This window comes from Adiantum capillus-veneris, chromosome 9, assembly GCF_014529385.1.
Source record: "Adiantum capillus-veneris isolate H3 chromosome 9, ASM1452938v2, whole genome shotgun sequence".
In the NCBI taxonomy this organism is placed as follows: domain Eukaryota; kingdom Viridiplantae; phylum Streptophyta; class Polypodiopsida; order Polypodiales; family Pteridaceae; genus Adiantum; species Adiantum capillus-veneris.
In genome coordinates this window covers 59781830-59800934 of record NC_140939.1, presented here as the reverse complement: position 1 = coordinate 59800934, position 19105 = coordinate 59781830, and the positions used below count along the sequence as shown (strand labels likewise).

Genomic DNA, 19105 nt, shown 5'->3' with positions numbered 1-19105 from the left:
TTCTCCCCAATGGGTACATTGGAGAGCCACTCGGGTGCCAAGTATCCCCTGGTTCCTCTCATCTGTGTCAACACCTTGCTCTCGTGCCTATCAACGAGCTTTGACAGACCAAAATCAGCCAGCTTGGCCATGTTCTTGTCATCCAGAAGTATGTTGTCGGGCTTGATATCGCAGTGTATGATCCGATCGATGCATTCCTCATGCAGGTAGGCTAATCCTCTGGCTGTGCCAAGAGCAATCTGATAACGAGCATCCCAGCTCAGCACTGCCAAGCTTGGCCCACTGCCTTTCACATCGGCGAACAGAGCCTTCTCTAGCGATCCGTTGGCCATGAACTCATATACCAGAAGCCTGTGCTTGCTTTCTAGACAGAACCCACGTAGACGCACCACATTCAGATGACATATACAGCCTATAGTGGCTATCTCTGCCGGAATTGTTTCCTGCCTTGCTCCCCTGGTCCCTCTAACCGCTTCACAGCAACTTGGTTCTTGTCAGGCAGCACACCCTCATAAACTGAGCCAAACGCTCCCTTTCCCAATTTCTGGCTAAATCTCTTCGTTGCAATTGTCATCTCTTTGTAGGAGAATTTTGGAGGTAAAGCTGTAAGAGATTGAAGAAACCTCTCGTCGTCAATGATTTCAGCTTTTTGCTTCTTGATAGTGTAGCACCAAAACAGGGCCACACAAAGAAGCCCCAGTCCCAGAATGCTGCCCACAGATGCTGCTGCTGCAATCAGTGGACCGGTATTTGTGTCTCGCTGTGCTAGAGGAAGCACGACTCCCGAGCTTGATGGGACTGCGGAAGCCTTGAGAAAGACCATACTAGTATTGGTGCCTGGGGTAAACTGCATGGTTCGTAAATGGTCGATGTTATAGCAAGACGATGAATTTTTGTGGTAGAAGGCAGCTTCACAAGAACAATTTGCAAGGCAAAGCTGTTGGCACTCATGTGATGATACCTGAGGAACGGCAGAAAACTGGTTGGAGAAGTAGTCGACGCCAGTTACGTTCACCGGCGTAAGATTTGCAGTGCAATTCAAAGGCTCTATAGGTTTACAACCTTCTGAAGGATCAGAACTAACTTGCTGGAAAGATGGAGAGAGACATTGGCATTGGCCCTGGCCTGTGCAAATCCCATAGGGACCGCAATGATCAGGTTTCTGGCAATCGCTCGTCAAAGCTTGTCCCGCTCCCGTGTTCCATTCTGAATTTGCCCAGAAAGTGGCCTGCAAGTTCCCATCTGTGCCTAGCACATGTAGTTCGCCGATTCTACTGTGATAAGATTCTGAAAATTACTTAATGCTACAAAAGAGGAGTCATTGGCATACCAATTCAAGTTACCAGACTCGAATGTTATGTACTCCGCTGGCTTGGAGCTACTTCTGTATGGCTGTTGCACCATCCAATAGGGGACGGTGACCGATCCTCCGTCAAAGCTTGCAAACAGAAAGGCATCTGAGCCCTTGTATGAAAACGAATATGTGGTACCCGCCGTAGTAGCAGAGGAGAGCTGCATTCCGGGCTTAAACGCTTGACCTTGAAGCAAAGTATCAGTACGAGAATCAAAGCTCTGCCAAATGATGAGGTTGCTGCTGTCGAGCAGAACAAGATTGCCAGATTCCAGGATCTGCAGGCTGCGAACCCCCATCCCCGAAGTGTTACTGGACCAAACCTTTTCTCCGGAGACGCTGCTGCTCAGCACTAGATCTCCATCTTCTCCGAGAATCAGAGAACAATTGGTCGCTGAGACACGCAGGGGGAAGGCTTCCCAGACGATTTTCTTTGACGTATGAACAACAGCGAAGGAGTTACAGGCGGAGGGCCATAATCCGAAGGTTGCGTTGGAAGAAGCCAGGACGGGGCCATCGGTGGTGTTGAAGTGGGCGCCCAAGTCGGCATGGTCTGGAAGAAGTCCAAGCTGGGCTGAGGTCGGGGTGGGGACGAAAGCAAAGGCGAGGAAGGTAATAAGGTGGATGAAGAACAGCATGGGAGAAGGGGAAGCATGAAGACCTCACACATTTTTGGCCAAGGAGGCCATAGGGAAGTGGTGGAAAAAACTTGCAATTCTCTCACCACCATCAAGTAGTCACCTCACATTAACTTTTCTTTTATGAGTGACATTTCAAGTCGTTTCAAACCTTGCTATATTCATTTGAACATTTTCATTATGAAAATGAGTGTGTGTATGTGCGCGTGCATGTGCATCTCTCTCTCTCTCCTCCCATTAAAGTGTTCGAAAAAAAATATTTTTACAGATACAAAATTTCTTTTCTTGAATATGCCTAAAGAAAATGTTTATTTTTTTCTATTTCAAGGTGGAACTTCTCCTTTTCCCCTTGCTCTCAATTGACATTTTTGAGATTGAAAACAGCACCAGTGTTAGAAAAAAATCGAAATCTAGTGTATTTTAATCGGTTAAAATTGAAAAATGCCGATTAGATTTTAAGCTTGCCTTTAAGAAAACCAACAAATTTACACAAGTTAGTGTAATTGTCGGCAAAAGATTCAAATTTTGACCTATAAACCAAGAGAATTTCAAGTTTCCTCTTATTTTGACTCTTTAAGAAAAATGTATTTTTCTAGCTATGAACGACAAGATATTAAGTTGAGACACATTTTTCTCGAACACATACCATTAACATGTCAAATGTGTTCTAATAATCATTTATTACAACAAAAAATGATGCCTTTTTTAGGCCATTGTGAAGTGTTTACATTGTTTACTTTAATGAGAGAGAGTCCTTAGTGAGGTTTTCATTCATAAAACTAGATCTAGTCCTTCTTCTCAAGTCCTCCTTCTCGTCAGCCAATCCCCAGCCATGAGAAGATGCTGAGGAATCTTCCACGGTTGGCTGCCAATCTTGAGCACACATACTCCGGCCAGCCCTCGAGAAGATGAAAATGCCTACTCGGATTGGATCGGAAGGTGCCGTTGGCTATGGTGGCTGGAAAAGGTGGGGAGTGGACTACACTGGCCATGCAGTCAGATGGCGGCCAAAAAGTGAGTTGCACACATAGGTTAACGCCCCTGCTAGATGCCTTTCAGCTAGTCGTCGTCCTAGATGTGCTCGTGCTAAGAGAAGTGGGAGAACAATTGGTTGTCGAGACACGGAGGGGGGAGGCTTCCCAATGACGTATGAACAATAGCAAAGGAAGTTGGGCTGTGGGTTGAGGTCGGGGGTAGCAGTGTAGCACCCCTACCAGCTCAACTCCCACCCCACTATGGTGTGGTGTTAAACACCATAACCTTGGTTTTCCCTAGGTTAACACACAATCCACTATCGTGGGCAAATGTGTACAAAGCATCTAGGGTAAGGGGGCCAATAATGGGATGGCCCCTAGTAGAGAGACAGACGACCCCGTAAAGTTAAAGTTATACACCAGTTATGGGGTAAGTGAGGCTGTGTGGTGGGATGGTCCAGCTGCATGTCGAGATTTTAGTGGGCACTGTGTGTGTTCGAGCCCATGTGGCACTGCACTTCGTAAATTAACCCTCAATTGCCTTGCAAGTGGAACCTCGATTTTTTCACGCGAAAATTTTCTCTCTTGCTGCGCAATCTGTCAGAGATGCTAGAACTCCCGAAACTTTTGTCGTAATGCACCCTTCACCCCATCTACCTCGTGCACCAGAGAGACCTTGAAAACTTGTAGCATGTGAAAATTCCGCCTAGCGCCCGCGTAAGGGTGCTTAAACTCAGGGTTTTATCCTAAATGACGTTGCATCCCCTCCGGGCGTCGGAAATGAGCACAATTATCATCAGCATATAACAGTCTTGGGATCCATGTCCCCTGCAACCTATGCTCCTCTTTCACCATCTCTCTCAATGTAGTTAGCAACCTCATCCACATACATGCCAAATAGTGTAGGAGATAGCGGGCAACCCTGCTGCCTGCGGGCCTGTAGAGCGTTCACACGTGTCCCAAGTTTGCCATGTGGAGCCCCTAAACCGGCTATAGCTAGTAGAGAGAGAGAGAGAGAGAGAGAGAGAGAGAGAGAGAGAGAGAGAGAGTTTACTTGCAGGTGATAGCCGGTAATTGCCGGTTGACAGAGAGAGGAGACAAGGCATTGAACTGCGCCGCCAGTTAACGATGGCAAAGAAAACCCAACTCTGCCGGTTTAGGCAGAGTGAAGATTAGCTGGGCTTCGTTCAACGCTGCCATGCTACCCCTGGCCACATGAATGCCCTGATTTGGTGAGGGGCTAGAGTTAGAGTAGGGGTGGCACCACGACGTGCGGACCTGCTCTTAATTAAGCAAAGGTGAGGAATCGTGAGGGCTACTAAGGTCCTTGGGTGCATCTGCACAGGCATAGTTCCATCCTACCTCCTCTACGTGAGCGAGAACGCTGCCTAGTTTGCCCAACTCTGTCGATTTTGGCAAAGTTGGGAAACCTCGTCTTCTACCCCCGCTCTTTGAAACGTAGGTTGGTTCACATCAGCGAACACTGCTTTCTTTAAAAGATGTCGAGCCAAGCATGTCGAGCCAAGGTTGCTGACAAGAGAACCCTACCTCGGCCTGTGCGAAACTGCCGCTTGTCACATTGGGGCAGGGGGGCCATGTTGAGGTGGCAGTTCATGGCCACCCGATCAACTTGGTGGAAAAAGTGGGTAATTCTGGGTTGGCCAACTTGGTGTCACACTAGGCCAGTCATCTTTTGACAAAAAAGCTGCCAGAAGTTCCTCTCCAATCACTATGAGAAGCCAACTTTTTTCAAAAGCTGGCCATCTTTTAGGAAAAGTTGTCTGAGTTGTCAGTGTGATAACTTCCTAAGTGTGGCGTGCAAATATGATTGGTGGAAAAGGTGGACACCCGTCCTAGTGTGACACGGGCATGATAGATCTGAAGCTCGTACTTTTGTCTTATTATACAAAAGGCGGGGCCCTCATTTTCAGCTTCACTTTCCCGGTGGTCAACACACTTTTCAGGCTATCCCTTGCACACACCAATGCCTTACAAGCTTACATCATCACAAAGGAGAGAGAGCCTATATATTTTAATTTTAGGGAAAATTACCAGAATACCCCTCTAATTTGTGGCGGAAATTCCCAAAATACCCCTCAAATTTCAAAAATTCCCAAAACACCCCCAATATTTTGTCACAAATTCCCAAAATGCCCTACAATTTTTCCAAGTATCCGTGGTCGTGAGATTAAATTTCTTGAAAGAAGAAAAAATTTGTAGCTTTTCATAAGAAGAGTGATTGTCTATCAATACAAGATGCTAAAACTATAATTTGGGTGTGTTACGTTAACTAAAACCCCCGAGTTTTGAATTGATTGAGTTTCCTTCTCCCATAAGTTTGAGCCAGCTTAGCACAAATTTGAACAAGCTCTTGGCTAAGTCAAATCTAGATTTTCCCGAACCTTGCATGCGCGCACGCACACGCAAACACATGCATGCGTGCACACATAATTTCTACCTTTCTTTTGTGACACATATACATACACAAATTAGAAAGTGTGTGTGTGTGTGTGTATGTGTGTGCACGCGCATGTGTGTGTACATATGAGAGAGAGAGAGAGAGAGAGAGAGTCATAGTCATATAAATTCTACTTGACATAATATTGCGGAGGGGAGTTCCCTTTACACATGGCACATGCTGCGAGATGAAGGCTACGTTCCAAAAGAGGGAGAGAGGAAGAGAGAGAGGACACGCGAGAGAGAGAGAGAGAGAGCGACACACCCAACAGGATTCAAAGTTCAATGGTTGCGTGCTCTTTTGTCACTACGGTAGAGCCTCTGCACCATCCCACCATGGTACATCTCATCAACCCCACCCAAAAACCCCCTCGCTTTCTTCACAGCTCTAATGCAGACGTCTCCTCTTCTATCCGAGCTCATACCTCCAATAGCTCCCTGCTCTCCTCGTAGGATCATCAAAGCTCATCTCTCCGACGATGAAAAATCCTCCTCCCTCATCGACAAAACTCATCTCTCTGACGACGACACTCGCCCTCCCTCCACCAAACTTGTAAGACCTAGGAGACTAAGACGTAGGATCCTCCTCCCTACCGCCCTTTATATAGGCCTAGCTCCTAGCTCTTGCCCTAAGCGGATCCCCAGTCCACACTGCTCCAGTCCAGGCCCTTGGCCTAGGTCCCTGACCCCCTAGGTTGGGCCTTGCCCCGTAGGACCCTTGTCCTGACATTACTCCCCCCTTAAGAAGAGTTTTCGTCCTCGAAAACAAAAGTGGGAGACTTTTTCTTAAGAATCACTAATGTTTTCTCAAGTGGCATCCTACATGGATCCAGCTGTTTAGTTGACCGGAACACGGTTCTGCAGGAGGTTCAATGAAACCAAGAGTAACATCTTGGTTTATGACATTGTTGTCTATTAGTAACCATCTTGTGTTACCGATTCCTATCCGATCATTGTGTGTAGACTCCATTTAGAACACACCTGAGTATTAAAAACGAGTTATCACACAAAGATCTACCCTAATGAGTACCTCTTTTCACTTTCCATGAAAGTAACTTGCGAACATACTCATCAGCCAAGTTTAAGTCCTTGACTTGTTTTCTAATTTTAGTAGTAGACAACCCCACCATCACTAGTGTTCAAGGTTGAGAACTTGATTTATACATGGAGAGACTATACCTAGTCGTAAACATGCTTTAACTTATGGTAAACAAACTCCAAGTAGAGAAATAAATGCTTACTGATTGGATCGCTTGGTGCTATCGTACGCACTTTGCATATACTTCAGCACAAGATTACTCTTTGTAATCTGCCTATCCCCTTGGATAACTGGCAGTACTGAAGTGTGTTTTTTCCACGGTTTACAGCCAGAATTTCCATATGGCTGGTAAACGGGATAACAATATCGTACCACATTGCTGAAGAATCAACAATGGAATGAATAACCCCCGTGGTTATCTTGAAAAATCTACAAGCATCCAAACCGAGCCATGACCTCTATTGGTGATTGGTAGACCTAAAAAGTAATCTCATAGAGATATTGCACTTAGAGTGCAAAATGCTTCATAAGCAACAACTTGAGGAATATGCAGTCGTTCCAAATCAGCCTTTGCTAAACACTAGGGCCCATAACACCTAGTGTGCATGCATTTAGCAAAAAACAGATCCGAACCTGTATATCCGTGGTAATTCTTGCCAATACTTATGGCAAAAGTGATGCGCCTAGCACACATTAACAGGATGTAAATAGTTCTGAGAAGAAACTAAATACTTTCATTTGCAATCTTTTGCAAGCTTTGTTGAAACGTCTGAACCATAATAGAAGGTGAAACAGTGGTCACTTCTAGGTACAAACAATGAAACTTTCTCATTTGCTATATGTATAAACAATCATCTGTAATATTGTTTAGTAGTACTTGTACCTTAACAAGACATTCTAAGTATCCGACAATTTTTGGCCACTGAAATTGCTCCTGATACGCCGTGCTAAAAATGGTCGAAAAAATTGATTGGACCAGCACTTAGGGACTTTGTCGTGACACATATTTGAAATAGTGGGCGCCAGTGTTAGTCCCAGAGACTCATATTCGCCACATGTGGAATATGTCTCAACTAAGGATGTCTAAGAAAAGAACATCCTACAAGTACAAGATATACTTGTGTGTGGAGGTAACTGCAAATACTCTACGACGGGAGTGAGAGGGACCCTCATTATCCTTGCTCCACACTAGCTAAACCGAACTCCTTGAGTTCCTAGACTATGTTGTATCCCATGTGACAACATGTGCCAAATCGAATCCTACAAGTGGATTCGTAACAGCATAATGTACTTTGGACACTACGGCCCAAAATACTTGTTTTGACCTGCCCTTGGCATGGCCCTAAAGTATTCAAGCGTATTGAAACGACTTGAAAAAACCAAGCAATGCATACTAAAAAATGAAATAACACCAAATCAATAGATGCGTACCTGGAGATTGAACTGAATGTTCACTTATCCGTATTCAAATACAGAGGAGCACGTCGTCCACGTGTGAAACAACAAGCAACATTGCACTAGAAACCCTAGGTGTTGCCTTCGCAATCCAAACCCGTTGGGTAGAAGCTACATAGTCAAACGCCTTGGTAAGACCCTTTGTAGAACTGCACAACTAGCAAGTAACTGTAATCCACCTAGTTAACCGTGTACAAAATGATGAGAATCAACTTAAAAAGTTGAATTTTTCCGCTACCACATGGTAGATTGCGGAATTCTCTCCTTGAAAGTATAATGGAAAAGATCAAACTGTGATCCTCCATGACCATGGGATGATTTAGTAAGCATCCGCAGAATTGTATCCCAAAACTGGAATGCCATAGACACTCGAAGTTCTATAGAGAGAGCAAGAAATCCACACAAGTGAGATGCCTAGCTCGTATCAACAACCATGCTGTCCCAACTGTTTGTTGACTATAGACCCCATGGTATAGATCAGCTGATGTAAGTGGAAGAGTATCGAGAACTCAACTTGAGTGTTGCACTAGAAACATATAGTACAAAAATAACACCCTAGACATCCGTACTGACAAGACTCTTACTTGTCCAGTGATAGCTATGTATACTTCCCTAGGTAGAGCTATTCGATCTTGAAAACAATCACCAAAGAATGCCAGTAGTTAGGTCCTACCCTTGGACCTGACAATGGCTCTTAGCCAATGTAGCTCATAGCCATGATGCAGATTAGTGTTCAATGAACAAAGCGATGGATACTAATTTGAGTAGCATCTTAGCCACGTGGTAGCTGAGAGGTAGAGCACCTTGGCTCAAGTTGACTCACGAGCAAAACATGTATCTAAAGCTTCTTAGAAGATTTTCATCATTCCTGTAAAAAGAGAGAGAGAGAGAGAGAGAGAGAGAGAGAGAGAGAGAGAGAGAGAGAGAGAGAGAGAGAGAGACAGAGAGAGAGAGAAAACAAGAGCATGCTGGGCTGAGGAACTTTCCTTAAGGTTTTAGAGAGTGTACCCAAGCTATCTGCCCTTATGCATCTTATGCCTAAATTGCAGCTTATTGTATAACCATTCCATAGTTTGTCACTATGACGCTCTCATCGAGAGAGGTAACAGAAAAAGAGAAAACTCATTCCGACCCACCTACCATGCAGGGGTCGTGATTGTATGAGGACTACTTAGCCTTAGCACTTTGCCCGTAAAATAAGTCCTAGATTTAGGTTTCTTTTAGTGTTGTTGTGTGTTGATAACAACCAACAATCATATTAATCCACTTAGTCTGTCCTTGACAGAGTTGCGAATGATAGCGCAAGCATAAAGCATGAATCGGTAGAAATGATTCCACCTCACTAGCATGCCTTGCATGCAGAATTGTAAGCCCTTGCGGAGAGTGATGGCCTCAATCGTGAGAACCAAAACCATAAGTGCCTTGCACAGTTTAGACTGGTAGGGATTCTGTGAGCTGATATTCCCTATTTTTTCCAATTACTCAAAGCCTTGCTTCCTATAAAATTGCCGAAGCACTGGTTGTTGCTGTAACCAGTTGGCCCGATATTCCATGAAATAAAACTCGCTTAGAAAATGGCGCATAGCCATACCTATTGCACGAGTGGGGTCTGTTGTATGTACATATACTTCCCTTGTATCGGATACGCCCGTCCGTTTCTCATGAAATAACTTGCCGGCATTTTGTCAAGTCTGTCCCAAGTTTGTATGCTCATAGCAGAGGCCAAACATGGAAGTCTTGTCTTTGCATGATACTTTTCAATAGACCCAATTTGGATGCTACCATGCCTCAGAGCTACAGATACTCTTGCTCATAGACAAATGTCCTATTGAAAGAAAGTCGATCTTGTCGGGCAATCACAAACAATCGACCTTGTCGAATTGTACAATGTATTGAAAAACAGAAAATAAAAATTTCTGGCAAAAGATGTACCTTGTACCTGCTTGGCTTGATTACGGAGACAAGCCCTAACAATTTGCTTTGACAGCTTCTTGAAATGGTCGTGAATGGTTGGTCCTGTCCAGCACCTGTTGCCTCCTTCATCAAGATTAGCAACATGACGTGCCAATCTCCATGAGATTCTCAAGCATGACCATGCGTTGACCTTTGCTATGCATGAATGAGAACATTGCTCACTGAAGCCGTGCTTGAGTGTGATTTTATGTTGCTCATCGTGTTTGCAGAAAAACAAAAAAAAACATGCTTTTGGGAATGGTCATGAGCCTTGCCATGTCGTCAGAGTTGAAATTGTACAGGCATGGAAAAGTAAATGTCAGGCAGCATACATACATGCTAAAGTACTCGCATCGACTTGCCTAATAGTGTTTGCCTTACATGCCACATCCCTTGAAACAAACTCCCTTCCCTTGAAGCTTTCTTGTACTAGGGTAAAGGGGCCAATATGAGAACATGTAAGAAAAAAATAGTATTTTTGGGGGGGATTTTTCATATCCGGCCATATTTGAAATTTGAAGAGTGCATTCAATTCCTCATGAAAAGACGCATTAGATGATATCAAGATTGATATATTTTTTTATTTTGCCTCAACACGTAATTCTGAGGGCTTCTTAGAAAATAGAGACACTCAAGTCCCAATAGTAGTACACTTTTTAGCAAATCATATGTGGACACCTAAGCAAGATTCCAAGCATATTCCTTTTTTTTGTCTCTCTTTTGGGGGTGGAGCCATCTTCCTTTTGGGGGGTGGTTCCTTATTGGCCCCTTTACCCTAGTCTTTTGGCCCGTTGATGCGAGGAATAATCACAAGCCTCACTTGTATGACGAGAGCATGTAATTAAAAAAGTTGGCAAACACAATCGAAAGTTATTTCGTACCTCATATTGTACGTTTATCAACGTGCCATCTGGATTGCTTGGCTTGAATGTTAATGAACCTCGAACCGAGTGTCGACATCATTGTTGCCTCGTAGCCTTGCTCAAAACTGTGTCGAATACAATTGGTAAAATTCGCCATCGTAGAGCCCATATGGTAACCACAACTTCGGATCCATTAGCCAAACTAACAGCAGGCCTCGCCGTTGCAATAAAAAGTAACTTCTGGAAACCTATCCGTAGAATGCTGCAAAAATTCTTCACATATGGATTAAGAAAAACATTGGGAATTTGAAAATGGCAAACGTGATGATCATTGCGTGTGTGCATGTTTTTCTCAAGAATATCTGCATATTGCGTCTACTGTCTTGCATTCGAGAAATCCCTGCTCCGTCCCCATACGGTGGCTCGGTGTGAAGCGTAAACGAAGAGGTTAAAACTGGGGGGGTGAGCCCGTGGGCACCCTCCCTTAGTTTTTTTATCAAGTGCCCAAGGCCAATGGCCTTAGGGTGTTTCTGTGTGAAACCCAAAAAGCATACAAGCGATGGCGTTCTCTGTCGCCTGCATAGACAAGAAAAACATCCGGTGCTAGCTGCCAAGGCCGAACCAAGGGCCGTCCACATGACGTAAAACGTGCAGAGGTTCAAGGCGAAACCCATGAGGGTGATCACTCGCTGTTTCGTGCAGGTTGGAAAAACAACGTCCATACGTGATGGGGTTCCTTCCCGCGCGGCCTTGTTGGCCCTCCTCGATTCTTCAAGGGACAGTGCCCACGACCATGCCGCGTCCTTGCTCCACCGCATGCAAGACATGCAAAATGTGAGAGCCCAAACGTGAGAGCCAAACGCCCTTCATAGCTCGAGAGAGAGAGAGAGAGAGAGAGAGAGAGAGAGAGAGAGAGAGAGAGAGAGAGAGAGAGAGAGAGAGAGAGAGAGAGAGAGAGAGAGAGAGAGAGAGAGAGAGAGAGAGAGAGATAATCATTCCTTGAGGGAAAGAGATATCCATGCCTTCTCCTCCGCCATGGCTCCACCCTTGTTCTTCCTCTCCACCTTGCTCTGATACTAATGTAAGACCTAGGAGACTAAGACGTAGGATCCTCCTCCCTACCGCCCTTTATATAGGCCTAGCTCCTAGCTCTTGCCCTAAGCGGATCCCCAGTCCACACTGGTCCAGTCCAGGCCCTTGGTCTAGGTCCCTGACCCCCTAGGTTGGGCCTTGCCCCATAGGACCCTTGTCCTGACAAAAATTCACAACTCCAATGGAAAGCTCAGATGAAGAAGTGGGGTACTTTGAAATGATGATCAAGGTGTGCTTCAACGTAGTTTATTCCAAGTTTCCAGATGGCGGCTTGATGTCTCATCATTTGGATTCATTTGAAGTGGGGGTAGGTGCTGTGGATGTGAAGGGGCCGTTGGGACACATTGATGAATACATGGGGAGTGTGCAATACCATATTGAAGGGAAACCCTGCGATATGAGGAAATGTGCAATGGTGGCAGGAGCGACAGGCATTGCCCCTATGTACCTGCTCATAAAAGCCATATTGAAGAACCTCGACGACCAAATGGAAGTGCAGTTGTTGTTTGCGAACATAACGGAGGAGGATAAAATGTTGAGGGAGGAGCTATATGAGTGGGCAACACAGCATGACAACTTTAATATGTGGTATAATGAAAAAAGCTCCAGAGAATTGGAAGTATAGTGTTGGATTTATGAAAGAGAGCATTTTGATGGAACATTTTCCAATGGGATTGTCAGATGTAGCTGCAATCATGTGTGGACCACCTCCAATGATTTAGTTTGGTTGCTTACCCAATCTCAACAAGATGTTTACGACAAGAGCCGATGCTATTAGTTCTGAGATGAAAAAACTTTTGGAAGATATATTGGGGCTTCCAGATTCTTGACTTGCAATTTGAAGAGCTCTAGATTATATTAGAGACTATGTATGTGACATACGCTCATGTGGACCTTGCAATTTTAGCCATGTGTGTGTAATTATGTGATGATATGGTCTCTTACATTGTATGCACAAAAGACTGCAATAAGTTGTCTATACTGTCATAATAACTAATATCTAATTCTCCTAAATTATTTTCTCAAGTTAAACTGATCATTTAATATGGGGAAGTACCAGGGGAGAAAAAGCTAGATTATTGGTAAGGCTAGCAGGCTAGTCACAGTAGGGATCCAAAGGAGGGAAAATAGGGATCCAAAGGGGGACCATCTGCAGAAGAGCAATGTGCATGAAATGGGCTCCAAAGACCTTAGGGTTCATCCCATTAAGACTTCCAAAATGCTAAGGTTCCAAAATTCAAAGGTAACTCCAAATGGTCAAGCTTAGTAAAATTGGATGCTTTGTGAGTGTACACAAAAGTCTTCAAGACTCCTACATAGGAGGGGGCGAGCCTTGTAAGTAGGGGATGAGGGAGAAACACACACACACACACACACACACACACACACACACACACACACACACACACACACACACACACACACATACACACACACACACACACACACACACACTCATGTAAGCCCCTTTACACAAAGGGCATAGTGTACACATGTCAGCTCCCTAGCCCAGTTGCCCCCAAGGTGCACTCAAATCCTATTGGATGGCCATAGAGGTGGACCAATGAGAATTAGGCTTAAAAAAATCTAGTTTAATTCATTTAAAAACACTTAATAAAAGAACCAATAAGAATTAAGCTCTCTAGAAGACTATTGGACAGTCTCCCAAGGGGTCCAATGAGCATCAACAGCCCAATGGCTTGCCTGCTTCATATTGGCCACCAAAAGACAAACGGGTCCAATGAAATTTTAATTGCATTATCTAATTATCCAAAGCTCTCACAAAAAGGGAAAAGGGGACACATGCCACAAGGCTATCACATATACTTTTTAAACCCTATTGGCTAAGCTTGGGGAAGTTCAATGGGAAGCCAGCAAGAGGATTTAGCAAGAGGGGTCGACCAAGAGAGAGGGGGGGCTGATTTTTTCACGGCATTATCACACACACACTCACACAATTTCATGTGTGGAGCAAGAAGACTCTCTCTCTCCTTCTCAAGCTTTAATGGAAAGCTCATCATCTACTCCAGGCTTGTGAGAAGAGAGGCCTACACCAACAACTTTTGGCTTTGTGATGCAAATCCAACCAAGAGCCAAGCTTCAATGCATGTTCATCTCCTCTACCATGATAATCACTAAGCTATGCTAAGCTTTTATGAGTAATTATGTGAGGAGATATACTTATTTCTCGTAAGACTACTCCTTCTTCCTCTCAATCTACTCTCATACCCCGCTAGCTCTCACCATCTTCGAAGGTGTGTGAGGTCTTGGGTCTGAGACCATGAGGGAATTGATGTTGTGTTTTATAAGTGTTTGCTTAGTGCTTGAAGGTTCCATCTTCATTGCACTAGGTAGTTATTGAAGGAACATAAAGAATTGTATTGTAAAATGTCTCCCTTGATGGGGGAAACCTATAATACAAAGCCTTTTGGAGGGGGGACCGGCTCCATGTAAATCCGGTCCTCAACTGTTGTCAATAGCTTAATTTCCCTCTCTTTTGAAGTATTGTTCATGCCTATCTAACTAGGTGTTATGCTTTTTGTTGCTCTCTCCATCCAAGCACTCTTGCTATGCGCATTAGGAATCTATTCTAATGAAATGCTCACTATGTTTATGCTATTTTACGCTACACACAAGTTACTAGGCCATTAAATGTTATAGATACTATACAGCGCAAGGGAATTACTTCATTATTGTCAAGCATGTGAGGCATGGCCGCCTATATGTAGTTCCAATCCCTCTCCTGTCCGAGCTTACCTACGTGAATGCGATGCGATGACTAGGACAATTTTTGACATGAAGGAGTTCCCCAATTCATAGCTGGCCTCAAATCCTCAAGCATTAAGGTGACTGTGGAGAGTGGAAATGTGTTGCTGCTCTCATGCGAGCAGAAGGATGAGGAGGAACCAGCAGATGTGAAGGTGAAGTACTTATCGCTGGAGCAGAGAACTCTCAAATAATGAGGAAATGCAATTTTCCAAGTATGAAAAGGTGGATAACATCTGAGGTGCATGCCTGCTCTCAAGGGAGCGGAAGGAGGAGGAGGAAGCAACAGATGTGAAGGTGGAGTACTTATCTCGCTGGAGTGGAAACTCTCAAATTCATGAGGAAATCCAATTTTCTAGGCGATGCAATTGTGGAGAACATCTCAACTCTGTGCCAGGATGGAGTCCTCACGATAACTGTCCCTAAAATCCCTCAACGTGCTTCATGAGTTATCTCTATTAATGTCATATAGTAGTTTTTTGACGGCCTCCTTTCATTAGCTTAAACACCTAGAAGCTGGCGTTTGTCTGGGCCTTTCAACTTTGTGGGTTCCTTTCACCAAAGTCATCTAGATGCAATCACATATGCTCTGGGTTGTTTTCAGCTGATGCACAGTGAGGGTGTCTCTCTAGATGCAATGTTGTCTCATGGAGTGCGTTGATTGGCAAATATGTCCAACAAGGCCAGGTCAGGAAGAGAGTTGTTTTCAGGTGATGCAAAGCGAGGTGTCTCTCTAGATGCAATGGAGCATCTGCCAATGGGATCCTAGGATGTAGTTCCATTCATGTGCAGACCACATACATTGACTCAGTTTGCATGCTTGCGCAATCTTGACAAGATGAGCTTAGATCAAGAGGTGCGACGGGCATTGCCCCTATGTTCTTGAAAGAAAATGTCGTGCTTGGCTCTGCCTTGCTGTACATGTATGCCATATGTGGGCACTTCTTTAAGTACAAAAGTGCTTGAGGAGCTCTTGTCTGGGATGTGGTCTCTCGGAATGCACTGATTGTGAGATATGCCCAACTTGGGAAGGGCCAAGAATCTCTGGGTTGTTTTTGGCGGATGCAAAGGGAGGATGTCTCTCCAAATGCAATCACATACACTTGCATCATGAAGGCATTAGGGCGAGGCAGCTATGGACTGTTTTCAACAAATGCAAAGTGAGGGCATCTCTCCAAATGCAATCACGTACACTTGCAATTTTGTCTGAGATGTCGTCTAATGCACTGATTGGGGGTGGTGCCCAAAATGCTGATGTGGCCAAAAGGATTCACGATGAAATTGTAAGCTAGTGGTTGTTGAAAGAAAACATCATGCTTGGCACTATCTAGGTTGACTTGTATGCCATATGTGGTGCATTTCATAAAGCACAAAAGGTACTCGAGGAGCTTCCTGTCCGACGTGTTGTCTCTTGGAATGCACTGATTGTGGGATATGCCCAACTTGGGAAGGTCCAAGAAGCTTTGGGTTGTTTTCGGAGGTGAGAAGTAAGGATATCTCTCCATATGTAATTACATAACCTTGACACTACCTTGGTCGACATTTACACCAAATGTGGTGCACTTCATAAAGCGCAAAAAGTGCTTGATGAGCTTTCTGTCCGGGATGTGATCTCTTGGAATGTATTGATTGTGGGATATGCCCAACTTGGGCATGACCAAGAAGCTCTAGTTTGTTTTTTGTGGATGCGAAGCGAGGCTTTTCACTCCAGGGAGATGTATGGGTTGAGCCACCAAGGGATGTTTGTAAACGATCAGTCAGACAAGCATGAGAACCATAATGTAATAGAGATCATGGCTTGCCGTGGTTATACTTCCTTTGTGCATAAATGACATGCAAACTTAAAACACATGAGCATGTGTTGTGTGTATGAGAGAGAGAGAGAGAGAGAGAGAGAGAGAGAGAGAGAGAGAGAGAGAGAGAGAGAGAGAGAGAGAGAGAGAGAGAGGCGTGGTTCTTGAAATAAAACATCATGCTTGGATGTGCCTTGCTGGACATGTATGCCACATGTGGTGCCATTCATTAAGCACAAAAAATGCTTAAGGAGCCTTCTGTCTAGGATGTTGTCTCTTTGAATGCATTGATTGTGGGATATGCCCAACTTGGGTAGGGCCAAGAAGCTCTGGGATTTTTTGTCCAGATGCAAATGAAATCACATACACTTGCATCTTGAAGGTATTAAGGTGAGGAAGCTCTAGGCTATTTTCAACAGATGTAGAGTGAGGGCATCTCTCCAAACGCAATCACGTACACTTGCAATCCTTTCCGGGATGCTGTCTCTTGGAATGCATTAATTGTGGGTGGTGCCAAAGATGCTCATATGGCCAAAAGAATTCACGATGATATTGTTAGTCAATGGTTGTTGCAAGAAAACGTCGTGCTTGGCACTGTCTAGGTCGACATGTATGCCAGATGTGGTGCACTTCATAAAGCACAAAAGTACTCGAGGAACTTCCGGTCCAAGATGTCATCTTTTGGAATGCATTGATTGTGAGATTTGCCCAACTTCAATAGGGCCAAGAAGCTATTTTCAGCATGTGTGAAGCGAGAATTTCTCTCCAGATGCAATCCCATAATCTTGGCACTGCCTTGGTTGACATGTATGCCAAATATTGCACTTCATAAAGCACAAAAAATGCGTGAGGAGCTTCTTGTCCTAGATGTCTTCTCTTCAAATGCACTGATTGCAGGACTTGGGTAGGGCCAAGAAGCTCTGTGGTATTTTCGGCGGATGCGATGCGAGGCTTTTCACTTCAGATGCAATCACATACTCTTGCATCTTGATGGCAATGCTCGCTTGTTGAGAGCATGTGGCATTACACAAGATGCTGATATGGGAAAAAGAAATCAAAATGAGTTTTTGAAAGAAAACGTTGTGCTTGGCATTGCCTTGCTGGACATGTATGCGAGATTTGGTGCACTTCATAAAGAATTCACAATGATGTTGTTGAAAGAAAATGCCATGCTTGGGCCTTGGTCGACAGGTATGCCAAATGTGGTGCAAATAAAGCACAAAAAGTGCTTGAGAAGCTTCCTATCTCGGAAGTTGTCTCTGTGAATACATTGATTTCGGGATATGCCCATCTTGGACAGGGTCATGAATCTCTGGACTGTTTTCGGCAGATTCAAAGCGAGGGTGTCTCTCCAGATGCAATCACATATGCTTGGCACTGCCTTGATCGACATGTATGTCAAATGATTTCTTGAGAGAGAGAGAGAGAGAGAGAGAGAGAGAGAGAGAGAGAGAGAGAGAGAGAGAGAGAGAGAGAGAGAGAGAGAGAGAGAGAGAGAGAGAGAGAGAGAGAGAGAGAGAGAGAGAGAGAGAGAGAGAGAGAGAGAGAGAGGCATGGTTCTTGAAAGAAAACATCATGGTTGGCTCTGCCTTGCTGGACATGGATGCCACCTGTGGTGCCATTCATTAAGCACAAAAAGTGCTAAAGGAGCTTCCTGTCTGGGATGTCGTCTCTTGGAATGCTTTGATTGTGGGATATGCCCATCTTGGGCAGGGCCAAGAATCTCTGGGCTGTTTTTGGCTGATGCAAATGAAATCACTAACACTTGCATTAAGGTATCAAGGTGAGGAAGCTCTAGGCTGTTTTCAACAGTTGTAGAGTGAGGGCATCTCTCCAAATGCAATCACGTACACTTGCAATCCTTTCTGGGATGTTGTCTCTGGGAATGCATTGATTATGGGTGGTTCCCAAGATGCTCATATGGCCAAAAGAATTCACGATGATATTGTTAGTCAGTGGTTGTTGAAAGAAAATGTCGTGCTTGGCACTGTCTAGGTCGACATGTATGCCAGATGTGGTGCACTTCATAAAGCACAAAAGTACTCGAGGAACTTCTGTCCAAGATGCTGTCTCTTGGAATGCATTGATTATGAGATTTTCCCAACTTTGGTAGGGCCAAGAAGCTATTTTTGGCATGTGTGAAGCGAGGATGTCTCTCCAAATGCATATGTCGTCTCTTCAAATGCACTGATTGCGGGATATGCCCAACTTGGGTAGGGCCAAGAAGCTTTGGGCTGTTTTCGGCGTATGCAATGCGAGGCTTTTTACTTCAGATGCAATCACATACTCTTGCATCTTAAAGGCAACGATCAGCGTTAGGAAGCTCTAGGCTGGTTTTAACAGATGCAGAGAGAGGGCATCTCTCCAAATGTAATCATGCATGCTCGCACGTTGAGAGCATGTGGCATTACACAAGATGCTGATATGGACAGAAGAAATCAAAATGAATTGTTGAAAGAAAACTTTGTGCTTGGCATTGCCTTGCTGGACATGTATGCCAGACTCTCTGGTGCACTTCAAAAAGAATTCACAATGATGTTGCTGAAAGAAAACGCCATGCTTGGGCCTTGGTCGACATGTATGCCAAATGTGGTGCAATTCATAAAGCACAAAAAGTGCTTGAGAAGCTTCCTATCTCGGATGCCGTCTCTGTGAATGCATTGATTGGGGGATATGCCCATCTTGGGAAGGGCCATGAAGCTCTGGACTGTTTTCGACAAATGC

The 19105-nt window shown here is 44.4% G+C and overlaps 3 pseudogenes; 1 reads left to right on the top strand and 2 right to left on the bottom strand.

Moving 5' to 3' along the window:
* The window catches only part of LOC147450549 (G-type lectin S-receptor-like serine/threonine-protein kinase SD2-5), a 2748-nt pseudogene extending 716 nt beyond the window's left edge, over positions 1-2032 (bottom strand).
* Positions 2033-12003: 9971 nt separating this feature from the next.
* LOC147450548 (nitrate reductase [NADH] 1 pseudogene) lies at positions 12004-12447 on the top strand (annotated as a pseudogene).
* Positions 12448-15806: 3359 nt separating this feature from the next.
* LOC147450547 (uncharacterized) lies at positions 15807-16423 on the bottom strand (annotated as a pseudogene).
* Between the last annotated feature and the right edge of the window lie 2682 nt (positions 16424-19105).